Here is a 13,387-nt window from a genome sequence, read left to right as displayed (position 1 = left end):
ATGCAAATGTTTGTGTTTAGAAAGCCCGGGGGATAGAGAATAGAATGTTAGACCCAGAATCCAGGAAATGCCAGTGCAAAGCCTGTACATGTTCAGATAAACTAGACCCAGTCATTGCCCTACCATACAGCTGACAGATCTCTCTTTACTTTTGTGTTCTCCTTGGGAAAAGGTTACTTAGCAGCTTAGATGTGCCTGTTATATGATGATGGAATGTCCCCTTTGTCTACACACATGATATTACCTTTGGGGACCTCCAAGACATTGGACATGTGAACTACTTAAAAACTTAGGTCGGAACAAGATGATGATGACCCTGGAAAGGAAGGTTTCTGTTTATCAAAGAGATCCATGGATTACATTCTATTATTCATCGTATTGCACAGTCCTGTGCCATATATCCAATGGATGTTCAACAATTATTGATCAAAGTCATGAATGTTTTTCTTTGTTTCCTCTAGACACAACCTATCTGTGGACGACATATTACAATACAAGTAGGTGATTGTTTGTGCTAATGGCTAATGAACAGGTATGAACTTCAAGCCAAGTACCCAAATCCAATGGCTTTCTTCCTTCTAACCTCAGCCCTACCACCCACCGCCCACTGAGGTGTAGTCTGAGGATTGGATCAGGTCACACTGCTGTGTTGGCATGGCAAAAACAGTCAACTAACCACCAAAGGCTCCTTAAAATGGTTTTCCCAGCCTTAGCTATATGGCAACTCTGTCCTTACATTTGCTCAGCTCAGAAACCTTGGAATCCTTTTTTTAATTCATTTTATTTTTCAATTACAGTTTACATTCAATATTATTTTGTATTAATTTCAGGTGTACAGCAGAGTGGTGAGACCATCATATACTTTACAAAGTGTTCTCCCTGATATTTCCAGTATCCACCTGGCAACATACATAATTATTACAATACTAGAGGCCCAGTGCATGGATTCATGCACCAGTGAGGTCCCTCAGCCTGGCCTGCACCCTCTCGCAATCCAGGACCCCTCGGGGGATGTTGGACTGCCCGTTTTGGCCCGATTCCCCATAGGCCAGGCAGAGGGACCCCACTGGTGAACAAATTCATGCACTGGGCCTCTAGTATGCATATAATATCTTTGGTTGATCTCTCCCAACCTTCCCCCTTCTTCCCTTCCCTCTGAGATTCATCAGTCTGTTCCATGTTTCCATGCCTGTGGTTTCTGCTCCTGCATTAAGCATCTGCCCCCTGGTGGTCAGTGCGCATCATAGCTACTGGATGGTCAGCTGGTCAGCCAGTCGCTTAGGCTTTTATATATATAGATTATTGACTGTACTCTTGAAATTATTTTTAACTTCTTTCTCAAACACCCCACATTCAGCCTATCAGCAATTCTGTCAATTCTGCCTTCAAACTATGGACAAAATGTTCCATCTTCCAATAAAAACCATCTTTTTCATCCAATGGCATCACCAACCTCTTAAGAATCCAGGCACAAAGTCTTGCAGTCACTTTTCATTCCTTTCTCTACTTGTTTCTTCCTTTCTATTGTCTCAAAAATGTCTCTCCTTTACCTTCCCTGCTATCCTTGCTCTGCTCTATCCTGTTGCCTGCTCACTGAAGTCCACCTTTCCAGCCTCCCAGACTCGCCATCCTCATGGCAAGCAGAGCCTTCTCCTCACAAAGTTGACGTGATCAAAACCACTCAAACTGACAATGACACCCCATGGTCTACAGAAGGAAGTTCAAAGGCTTTAATCCGCTGGTGTGAATATCAGATGTTGTGGACATCAGTCCATCTAAATGGATTCTCCTGTGCTGAGAATATGTGACACTTAATGACCCGGCCTTCCACGCTGTCCATGATCTGGTCTCCTTCTCCTTTTATAACCTCAGTTTTCACTCTTCTACTCCTGATTTCCTCATGAAAAGCCAGACTTCCCACATATAAGTTGGCACTTTCCGTCTCCGTGCCTTTGAATGTGATGTTCCCTGTCCAGAAATTCCTCTTCCTCTTTCCCTTCTCCCACCGCATCATGCCCAAGTCCCACTTCCCCAGTGAAGCTTCTCAGGCCACTCTGCTCCTAACATTCGTGGGTCCACAGGGCAAGAAATCTTCCCAATTTCACCCAATTGGAAGAAAGTCAGTCACCACCTTTTAGCCGCACACACACACACCACACCCCCTCTACACACAGGGTCCTCTCTCATGCATGGGGGCAGGGCTGGCCTCAGAACACAGCAGCAGCTCACTCAGCACTCATTGTCACAAAATCCTCTCTTTTCCCTAACAGCCCAATTGTTTTATATCCTTGGTCAGAGAGAAGAATTTTTAAGCATTGTAGCCCTGATTTCGGAAATGTTTCCTTTCAGAATTTGTATCTTGGTCTTATTTATGGCATTTTTATGCCTCCCTTGAAACTCCCAATTTAACATCCTATTAAAATATACTTCTGACCTATTTGATAGGGTCACAGGATCTTAGAGATATTTACATTGCCTGCCATTGAATTGCTCATGGCCCAGTCTTGATAACAGAGAAAATGATGATTTTAAGGGAAAGTATATGAATATTTCAAATCTTGCCTACTTCCATTTGCAACAATTCTTTCCCAAGTATAATTTTATGTTTCCAGCTAAATCTCAGGACAGCATTTATCCAACTCTAAAAAGGATCCCATAACTGAATACCAGAATATTTAAGAATACAACCAGCACATAGAACAGGTTTAAGTTACTTAACACACTAATTGACTCTCTGCCAGTCTTTACTGAAATAGATAATCTCTGAGGCCTCATTTTCCTTATATGAAAAATAAGGACAATAATGATGCCTACCTTGTAAGATCCTTCTGAGGTTTAAATTAGAAAATACATTTAAAGGGCTTGGCATGGCACCTGACGCAGAGTAAGTGCTGAATAAATGTTAGCTATTTTTATGATTATCATTATGTGAGAGAAAATCAATACTGAGGGTCATGAGAAAACCAAGCATGAAAGACGCTGTAACCTATTTAAGAAGACACACTCGTGATAAAGCCAGCACCAGGCCTGTCTCCAGAGACCCATCAATAGCTCTTTCACTTACACATCAGTCCCGTCTGCAAACAGTAGTCAGTGTTTGATAATTATTGAAATTTTTATCTCTATCGAAGATATTTGAAAACTTTTTAAATGTTTGTAAGAGAAGAAAATCTAATCTTTAACAAGGAAATGTCAGACATAATAGGGAAAACAAATGTTGAGACATAAAGAAAAAAAAGTGACTCCATTTCCAGCCTGGTGCCACAAAACCATCCAGCGTGTCACATGGCAACTCTTCCTTCCAAAGCTGACAGCTTTTATATCTTCACAGAAGAGAGCAGATAAAAGCCAAAGAGAAAACTGCCAGCTAATTGCAGAGCTCGCTGTCAGGCTTGTGGTCCCCGGGATGACAATGGGGAAGACGTAATGCAGAACTTGGACTGTCCCCGGCCTCTTACAGACTTCCGGTGACCATAAGCAGGGCAGCTTGGACAGTTCAGTTCCTAAAATTCAAACTAAGAGAGAATTCTCAAAGTATAGTCCAGCTTCCAAGATCCCCAGCACTCTGGACTGCTCTTAAAGGTTTATTTCAGAAATATTTACCTCTCTTAATGAATGGAAACAGACTACTAAGGCCAAACTCACCAACTGGTAAATATCAATGGGAAAGATATGAGAACAATTTTTTAAATTAAATTTGTTGGGGTAACATTGGTTAATAAATATATAAGTTATAAGCATACAATTTATGATACATCATTTGTCTATTGCATTGTATGCCCACCGCCCGAAATCAAAGCTTCTTCCCTCTGGTAACCACCATAATGTTGTCTGTGACTATGAGTTTTTGTTTGTTCGTTTATTTGTTTTTCTTGTTTGTTCATTTGTTGCTTTCAATTTTATATCCCATATGAGTGAAATCAGATGTTCCCAACTTTTTCTGTCTGACTAATTTTCTTGGTAGAGGGAAAAGAGATGGACTGTGATGAAGGAAACTAACATACATTAATAACGTTCATGTGTGAGTCTCTGTTGCTGAGCACTCTTCATATATTATCTAATAACCCCCATGAGATAATTGCTATTATTAGCCCATTTTACAGCTAAAGAAACTGAGACTTAGAGAAGCTAAGGAACTTACCCTGGGCCACCCAATTAGTAAGGCACACCAGGAGGGGAAGAATAAAACTATAACTCAGAAAAGGGCAAGACCTGGGAGGATGCACCCAAGGAGAACTTTTGAAGACTTTTTTTTCACCCCTGACCCCTTCTCCAAATTTGCCTTGGTTTCCTCTCTTTTGTGTACACGGTATGAATTGCAGCACGATGGGCTTGCTTATGTGTATTATTTTAGACATCTGGTTAATAATGCAGATTTTTTTCAATAGATGGAGTTACACATATGTTGATATATATGCGATTTGATATGTATGCTATTTTGTTGTATTGATAGCAAGCTTCAAAACTTCATATGTCAAATTTTCTGAGAGTGTTAACATCATAGATATGTTTACGCTTAGAAATGTCAAATTTCATGCCAAAAAAAAGAGCATTTGCGGGAAGTTTTAATTCATTACTTTATTTTGAAGAAAAGTGCTGCTGAAAGTTATCGTATACTTCGGGAAGCTTATGGTGAACATGCTCCATCTCAAGATACTTGTGAATGCTGGTTTGAATGCTTTAAAAGTGATGATTTTGATGTGAAAGACAAAGAACATCCAGGTCAACTGAAAAAGTTTGAAGACCAACAATTACAAGCATTATTGGATGAAGATGCATGTCAAACTCAAAAACAACTTGCAGGAAGATTAAACGTTGCTCAGCAAACAATTTCTGATCATTCACAAGCAATGGGAAAGATTTTAAAGGAAGGAAATTGGGTGCCACATCAACTGAACGAAAGACAAATGGAAAACCAAAAAGTCATCAGTAAAATGTTGCTTCAACGGCACGAAAGAAAGTCTTTTGCATTGAATTGTGACTGGCGATGAAAAGTGGATTTATTTTGAGAATCCCAAATGCACAAAATCATGGGTTGACCCAGGTCAACCATCAACATCGACTGCAAGGCCAAATCGCTTCGGAAAGAAGACAGTGCTCTTCGTTTGGTGGGATCAGGAAGGTGTGGTGTATTATGAGCTTCTACAACCAGGTGAAACCATTAATACTGATCACTACTGACAACAAATAATCAATTTGAACCACACTTTGATCGTGAAACGACCAGAATGTGCCAGAAGACACGGCAAAGTAATTTTGCTTCATGATAACGCACCATCACACACTTCAAAACCAGTTAAAGACACGTTAAAAGATCTTGCCTGGGAATTATTAACCCACCCGCCATATTCACCAGACCTTGCTCCTTCAGATTACCACTGTTCCAATTGATGGCACACGCACTTTCTGAGCAGCACTTCAAAACATATGAAGAAGTGGAAAATTGGGTCTCTGAATGGTTTGCCTCAAAACAAGAAAAGTTCTATTGGGACAGTATCCACAAATTACCTGAAAGATGGAGAAATGTGTAGCTAGCGATGGACATTACTTTGAATAAAACACTTTTGATGTTCTCTTGAAATTATCGTGTTTTCTTTTATTACAAAATCCGCATTATTAACTGGTACACCTGATTATTAACGGGTATATCCTGATTATTCAACCAAAACATGAGTTTGTTCAAGGCAAGAACTCTGTCCTGTGCTTCTCTTGCATCTCCCTCACACCCACACCTAATGCTGAAGTCATTCAGAAATATTCCGAATCCTGTTCATAATATTTCCACCTCATGCTCTGCTGGGGCAAATGCTCTTGCATCCCACAGGCTTTTCCATCCTTTCAAGTCATTTGGTGGAATGTTGGCCAAGTAAACATCTAAAGGACTGAGAGGAGCAAGGTGTTTGTGTTTATTGGAATCTAGGTAAATTTGGAAAGCAAAAAGAGCAAACCTCACAGAACAGAAATTTGGGCCTCCTGAGGGATGCTCCTGGCAATGTGACTGGTACTTGAAATCTCAGAGCAAAACATTGGAGGCAAGGGGATGGAGTCAGCAACTTGTACAGGTGGGCACATGGCCACACTCTTCAGGCCTGATTATTTGTAAGAACTGAATATATGATAAAGGAAGCAATGAAAAGCAATAGGAAAGCATAAGATTATTGAAGAAATTATGTTGAAATTATTATTTACTTATATGGAGAGTAGCACAGTTTTAGGATATCACATTATAGCCTAAAATAAAAATAAATTCAAGTGACTATATTATTATTATTCAATATTAAAAATGGATTAGCCGAAACCGGTTTGGCTCAGTGGATAGAGCGTCAGCCTGTGGACTGAAGGGTCCCAGGTTCGATTCCGGTCAAGGGCACATACCTTGGTTGCGGGCACATCCCCAGTAGGGGGCGTGCAGGAGGCAGCTGATCAGTGTTTCTCTCTCATCGATGTTTCTAACTCTCTATCTCCCTTCCTCTCTGTAAAAAATCAATAAAATATATATTTTTTTAAATGGATTAAATATTTAACACTTTGTGAATAAGAAATATATGCATTATTATAAAAAGAAAGCAACATATCAAGTAAATTCAATTCACACAATTTTAAATGTTTACATCAAAATTCTAATAAATATAATTAAAAAACAAAAATAGGAAAACTATTTGCAACAAATGTTATAAGCAAAAGTTTGATTATAGGCAAGAAATTAAATTAATATAATAGTGAGGTATTATTTCTCATGTGTCAGATTAGCAAAAATATATTTTAGTAAAGTCATTGCTGATAGTGAAACAACCAATCTCATATCTTGTAGAACCATTTTAAATGGCAATATGGAACAATGGAATATATCTTAAGGAAATAATTCTATATATAAAATGCTTTATCCATAATTATGTTTATTATAGTAATAATAATAAACATTGGAAACAAAATACATATAGAACAATAGCAAATTACTGATGTAAACTATAGTAGCTGACATGGTATACACCTAGGATTTTTACTAAGACTCTCTATATATAAAAGCCTAAGTGACTGAATGACTGAACGACCGAACGACCAGTCGACCGGTCACTATGATGCGCACTGACCACCAAGGGACAGACGCTCAATGCACAGGATCGGGCTCCCTCCTGTCTGGATTGGGCCTGCAGGGATCAGGCTGAAACTGGCTATATGACATCCCCGAAGGGGTCCTGGATTGCGAGAGAGTGCAGGCCAGGCCGAGGGACCCCACTGGTGCACGGATCCTCTAGTATCCTATATAATAAAAAGGTAATATGCAAATCGACCGAACGGTGGAATGACCTATAGCTATGATGCGCACTGACCCCCAGGGGGCAGATGCTCAACACAAGAGCTGCCCCCTGGGGGTCAGTGCGCTCCCACAGGGGGAGCACCGCTCAGCCACAAGCCGGGCTCAGGGCTGGCGAGCACAGCGGCCCGCCTCCATGGCAGCGCTAAAGATGTCCGACAGTGGGGAGCGGGCCTAAGCTGTCAGTTGGATATCCCCCGAGGGCTCCCGGACTGTGAAAGGGCACAGGCTGGGCTGAGGGACACCCCCTCCAAGTGCATGAATGTTGTACACCAGGCCTCTAGTGTAATAATACAAATGAGGATATGGAAGAAAGAGGACTCTCATACACTGTTGCCAGGAATGCAGATTTTGGAAAATAGTATTGAGGGTCCTCAAAAATTAAAAATGGAACTGCCTTATGACCCAGAGATTCCACTTCTTGGTATATATCTGATGAAACCTAAAACACTGATTTATAATAATATATGCAACTTTATATTAATTGTAGCATTATTTATAATAGCCAAGATATGGAAGCAACCCAAGTACCCATTAATAGATAAGTGCATTAAAAAGCTGTGGTACATATATACAATGGAATATTACTCAGACATACAAAAGAATGAAATACCATTTGTGACAGCATAGATGGACCTAGAGGGTTTTATGCTAAGTGAAATAAATCAGAAAAAGACAAATGCCATTATCATTTCACTTATATATGGAATCTAAGGAACAAAATAAACAAACAAAATTGAAATAGAGTTATAGATACAGAGAACAGACTGATAGTTGCTTCCTAAAGAGAGGAGGGGTTGGGAGACTGGATGAAAAGGGGAAAGGATTAAGAAGTACAAATTGGTAGTTATGAAATAGTCATGGGGAAGTAAAGTACAACATAAGGAATATAGTCAGTAAAATTTTAATAACTATATCGTGCCAGGTATGTCCTGGAAATATTGGGGAGACACTTTGTGAAGTATATAATTGTCTAACCACTATGCTGTGCAACTAAAACTAATGCAAAATAACATTGAATGTAAACTGTACTTGAAAAATAAAAATTTTTTTAAAGAATATATAATAATATATAAAATGATTTATATCATGACTTAAAAAGCAAGATAGCCCTTGCCAGCAGACTGAAGGGTCCCAGGTTCAATTCCAGTCAAGGGCACTACCTTGGTTGCAGGCTCAATCCCCCGCCCCAGTCATGTGGGAGGCAACCAATTGATGTGTCTCTCATGCATCGTCGATGTTTCTCGCTCTCTGTCTCCCCCACTTGCTTCCACTCTCTCTAAAAATCAATGAAAAAAATGTCCTTGGGTGAGGATTAACAAACAAACAAAAAAGGCAAGATGAAAGTTCTATTGAGTATAGTCACTAAAATATAGGAAACAACATGCTAGAAATAAAAACCTGCATGATAAAACTATGGGTAATCTTATCTACTTGCCTAATCTTTTAAAGAGTATATATTATTTTTAAAGTGAAAACACACATCAATGAATGACATTTGCTTTTAAGTGGAGAATTTCCAAAAGAAGAAATTAGGAGAAAGATTTTTTAAAGCAAACTCTAAGTTGACACAGTAGCATGACGGCAGAGCTGTGGAAAACGAGATCATTACACTCAGCTGTGCTGAACACATGCTGGGAAACTGTGTTTTGATTTTGGTGTTTTAATTGATATTTTTCTATTCATGCATATTTTTAAGAAAATGTTGATCATGTTATTTGTAGTGAAATCATAAGCAGAGCACATACAATTTCGTGTCAGTCCGTTTTTGCTGGGTTGGTGTCTCCTGATGCCTTTCAGAACGTCTCAGCAGAAAAAGGTGCGATGTGAAAATTCAAGAAGCCTGTGGAAGCCGAATGCACCCTTCTTGGAGGAAACAGATTTAAGATTGGAATGTAGTTCTCCATGACAACCTTATCAGTGTTTGGAGTCTGCTTATTTCCAGGTACCATGTTCCAGGAAAGTGTTGCAACCAACACTTAGGGGCCTTAGGCTAAGCAAGGATTTGGTCATGTTCACCATTACAATCTCTGCCTATCAAACTGGAGCAGGCATGATAGTGAATAAACCTTGCAATAAATGACACAGAAATACCGATAGAGAGATAAAGTGCTAAACCCTTTTCAATCTGAGCTTTTTACAGATATTCAAAGGGACCTTAACTCAACTCCCCAAAATTCTCCCAAGTCAGATTGCATCTACTCTCCAGAATGCTTTAAGGCTATTATATAAATCTTTAGTATTTTTCTATTGAAGTCGGATTACACTAGAGGAAACTCAGTTTTCCTTCCAATGTTGCACCCATCACAGCTGCCTCACACAGACTTTCGTTTCCCTGAAAGGATGGGCACCTGCCACATACATCACTTCCTACCCATGTTTGTGTGCAAACTAAGATATCACAACTCCAGGTTTTGAATACGTGCTTACTTCCTGGTGGGCTGTTTAAGAGTCTATATTTGCATTGTAGAATCTCTGAAAGAACTTGTAGACAACCTTAGGTGGAACCAGAGGATGAACAGGGAGTAATCATAGCAAGTTTAAGAAAACTTGCTACAGTATCTGTTCTGTTTGCTTCTGATATTCTACTCACTGGTCACAATTCCTCCATTCTCACATCATTTGAAGTATTCTCCCCTAGAGTTATTCCATAATCGTCCATATCTCCGACACTAAGATTTCTTAATACGTACCATCTCCTTTAATACACAGGCATATACACGCCCATGAAAACATACCATATTGGTTTTTCGGTGGCTATATTACAAATGGACATTAGCTTTACTTTGCATTCTTCGAGTTTTAATCATCTGATTTATAGTTATCAGTATTTTCTTCCAACTCAGTATTTATCTAACTTGTTTTTTCCTTTGCAGATTTTCTTACTGGCAGCCCTATTCTTGAACCAAAGACAGGGACATGGAGAAGGGAGAGCGAGTTCATTTCTTCTACTCTCCCCTCTGCTGCAACACAGCCCACCCACCCAAGGGGCATCACCCTCCAGGCACCATTCATGTTTATTTCTGACACAGCTTTTGTTCTTTCCCAAGAGCCCTGTTAAAGTTTATGTTGCATTAGATGCTTTCATGTTGCTCCACTTCTAAGTCTCCACCCATTTCCTCCACCTAATTGATGAAAGCATCAGCCTTCATTTTCTCCCTGTGTTCTTTTCATCAGGACTAGGGCAACTCGTACCCCAATAAGACAGGATCTGGACACATAAAACGAATCGTGTTGCCATCCACCTGACAATGTTCTTATAAAGCAAGTAGATGTAAACATTATAAAGGCTTTAAATATAACCATTTATTCAAACTCAGTGGGACATACTGGCAGTCACTTAACTCATTCAGCAAATATTCATCGAGCAGCTCCTATGTGCCAAGAACTATGATAAGTGGTAAATTTTCAAGAATGACAAGAAACTGTTTCTGCCCTCAAGAAGTGTGACCTTTGCCCTGGCTGGCTTGGCTCAGTGGATAGAGCGTCGGCCTGTGGACTGAAGGGTCCCAGGTTCAATTCCAGTCAAGGGCACATGCTCGGGTTGTGGGCTCTATCCCCGGTAGGGGGTGTGCAGGAGGCAGCCGATCAATGATTCTTCTCATCATTGATGTTTCCATCTCTCTCTCCCTCTCCCTTACTCTCTGAATTCAATAAAAATATAAAATGAGAAGATACAAACAAAAAGAAGAAGTGTGACCTTCATAAACATCCTTTAGAAAATGCCAGCAGATTTTGGTAAGTAATTGAGTGGGTATTAAGGAAAAAAGATTGATAGTAAATATTTTATGAATTCTGTAGTCTAGTTGCATCATGCTTAAAGATTGATTCTAAAGTCAGAATTAAGGTGAAATTGAATTACCCTTTAAGCATTAGAATCTCATCAAGAACTGTCACGTGCTCATACTCTTAAAGGTATGATGCTGCTGAAACAGAGAAGAACAGATGAACAACTCCCTCTCATGCTCTCACCAGGAGCTACACCCACTCATAGGCAGTCAAAATCTCCTCAACTACTCAAATTGTTATTTTCTGAACAAAATATTAAAGTCTAAATTAAAGTTGACTATATTTCAACTTCACAATAAAAGTGAAGCTCCTGAATTTCTTGGATTGCCCCTTTCCTCTGATAGGGATGTGGTATCATGTATGTTATTAAGAAAGCATTTTGCAGGGGGAGGGGAGTTTAGAAAGCTGGTCTTTGAGTGGGAAAAAAAATCAAAGCATATGCTGTCACCTGTGAACAGTGAGTATAATAGCACATGCCCTCCAAAGCATACATACAAAAAAATATACAAAACTTACATTTTTAAAGATAATTATTAATTACTAGAGGCCTGTTGCACGAAGATTCATGCAAGAATAGGCCTTCCCCTGGCTTCTCTCCCGGCCACCTTGGAGCCTGCAAGTCCTCGCTCCCAGCCGGAGCGCAGCTCCTGTAGCTCCCTCCACCTCCCACTCTCCCCATCATAGCAGGCATCCCGCTCTGCCCAGCCACTCTGTGCCTGCATATGCAAATTAACCAGCCAACTTTGTTGCGTTAATTTGCATACTCACTCCTGATTGGCTTATGGGCGTTATGGAGGTACGGTCAATTTGCATCTTTCTCTTTTATTAGTGTAGCTAGAGATTCACATGGGTAGAAAAGACAGAATTTGAGTGGTTTTGACAATTAAGGGATGGCAAAATTTTTCATACAAAATATATTCAAGTATTTGCTCAACAAAATAGTTAACTAATAAAATTGAGCATCTTTAGGAGCAGTATCTTCTACTTATAAAAGCCAAACCTGTTTTATTATTGGTTTCCGTAATTTATCCTCATTAAAATAGATGCATGATATTTTGTGTCTCTGTGTGTGAATTTCTTATAATCAAGTATTATATGGTAGTGTATTTTGACACTTGCAAATGTGTTTTTTTCAGTTCTAAAGGAGACAAAAATGGGAATTTTCTCTTAAGTTACACAATCAAAATGTATAGAAAGAGAAGGAAACCAAAGTAAAAGGAATGGAAGGGAAAGAGGAGGAGAGGGAAATGAAGACAGTGATGAAGAAAACTACCCGGGATGCAATGTGGAACAAGACAGGCAGGCGGGGCTGGGAAGAGCAGCCTCTCTAGAGTCTGCTAACTCATTAGCATGTGTCTATTACTCTGGGTGCTAGAATGCCGGTGCAATAGATGCTTTCATTGACTGCTTTTCAAGGAATAAAGAGATTCTTTTTGTTTGAAAGTAATCACCTCCCATGTGTAATAATTAAACAACAGAACACTAAGAATTTCTGATTTTGTTTTCTCAAGGTTTTGGCTGCTTCCAGGATAAAACTTGTTCCCAAGCAACTAGTAAAATTACTTGCACATCAATTTTGATCAAATCTATAGTATATTTTGGATTTTGATGCATTTGCAAAAATTGCAGTTGAGGGAACATTAATTGGTTTTATGCCTTTTTTTAGTATGTATTATTGTGAATAATAAAGACATGTTTGCAAAACCAAAGCAAAGCAGGAAACTGTGGTAATTATCAAATCAAGCAACATCACATTATTATCAATTACCTATTGTATATTGGCAATTTTCAACTAACCTGGACAAACACCTCACTGAAGGTCAGGAAGGAAAATCCGCCATATCACAGTCACCCCTTAACGACATGATCTGCTTGTAAGATAAGAGACTTAACTGTCTATATATTAACATTTAATATGAATTCTTATAACAAATTCTCTTGGCTTAACCATTTATACGAAGTCTTCTTAGAACAACTTTACCACTTATGACACATTTTAACAGTTTTTACAATTTTCAGAATTACTTTTATGTCCAGTTGAGCAACATACACTTAAATAGGCACAGTGATAAATGGGAGAAAATATAAACAAATTATAGGCCTGAAAATATGAAGGATATCATAAATGCAAACAAAACTATGATGTATGCTATTAGATTATCAAAATTTGTTTCTTTGGTACCATTCTTGGGAAAATAAAAAGAAGTTGTCCTTTCTCATTTTCAATCAGTCCTCTAATTTTTAATGAAAACTACCCAATACCTTCCAGCTACATACTTACTC

The sequence above is a fragment of the Eptesicus fuscus genome, chromosome 7, assembly GCF_027574615.1.
Source record: "Eptesicus fuscus isolate TK198812 chromosome 7, DD_ASM_mEF_20220401, whole genome shotgun sequence".
In the NCBI taxonomy this organism is placed as follows: Eukaryota; Metazoa; Chordata; class Mammalia; order Chiroptera; family Vespertilionidae; genus Eptesicus; species Eptesicus fuscus.
Note: the sequence above shows the minus strand (reverse complement) of the source record.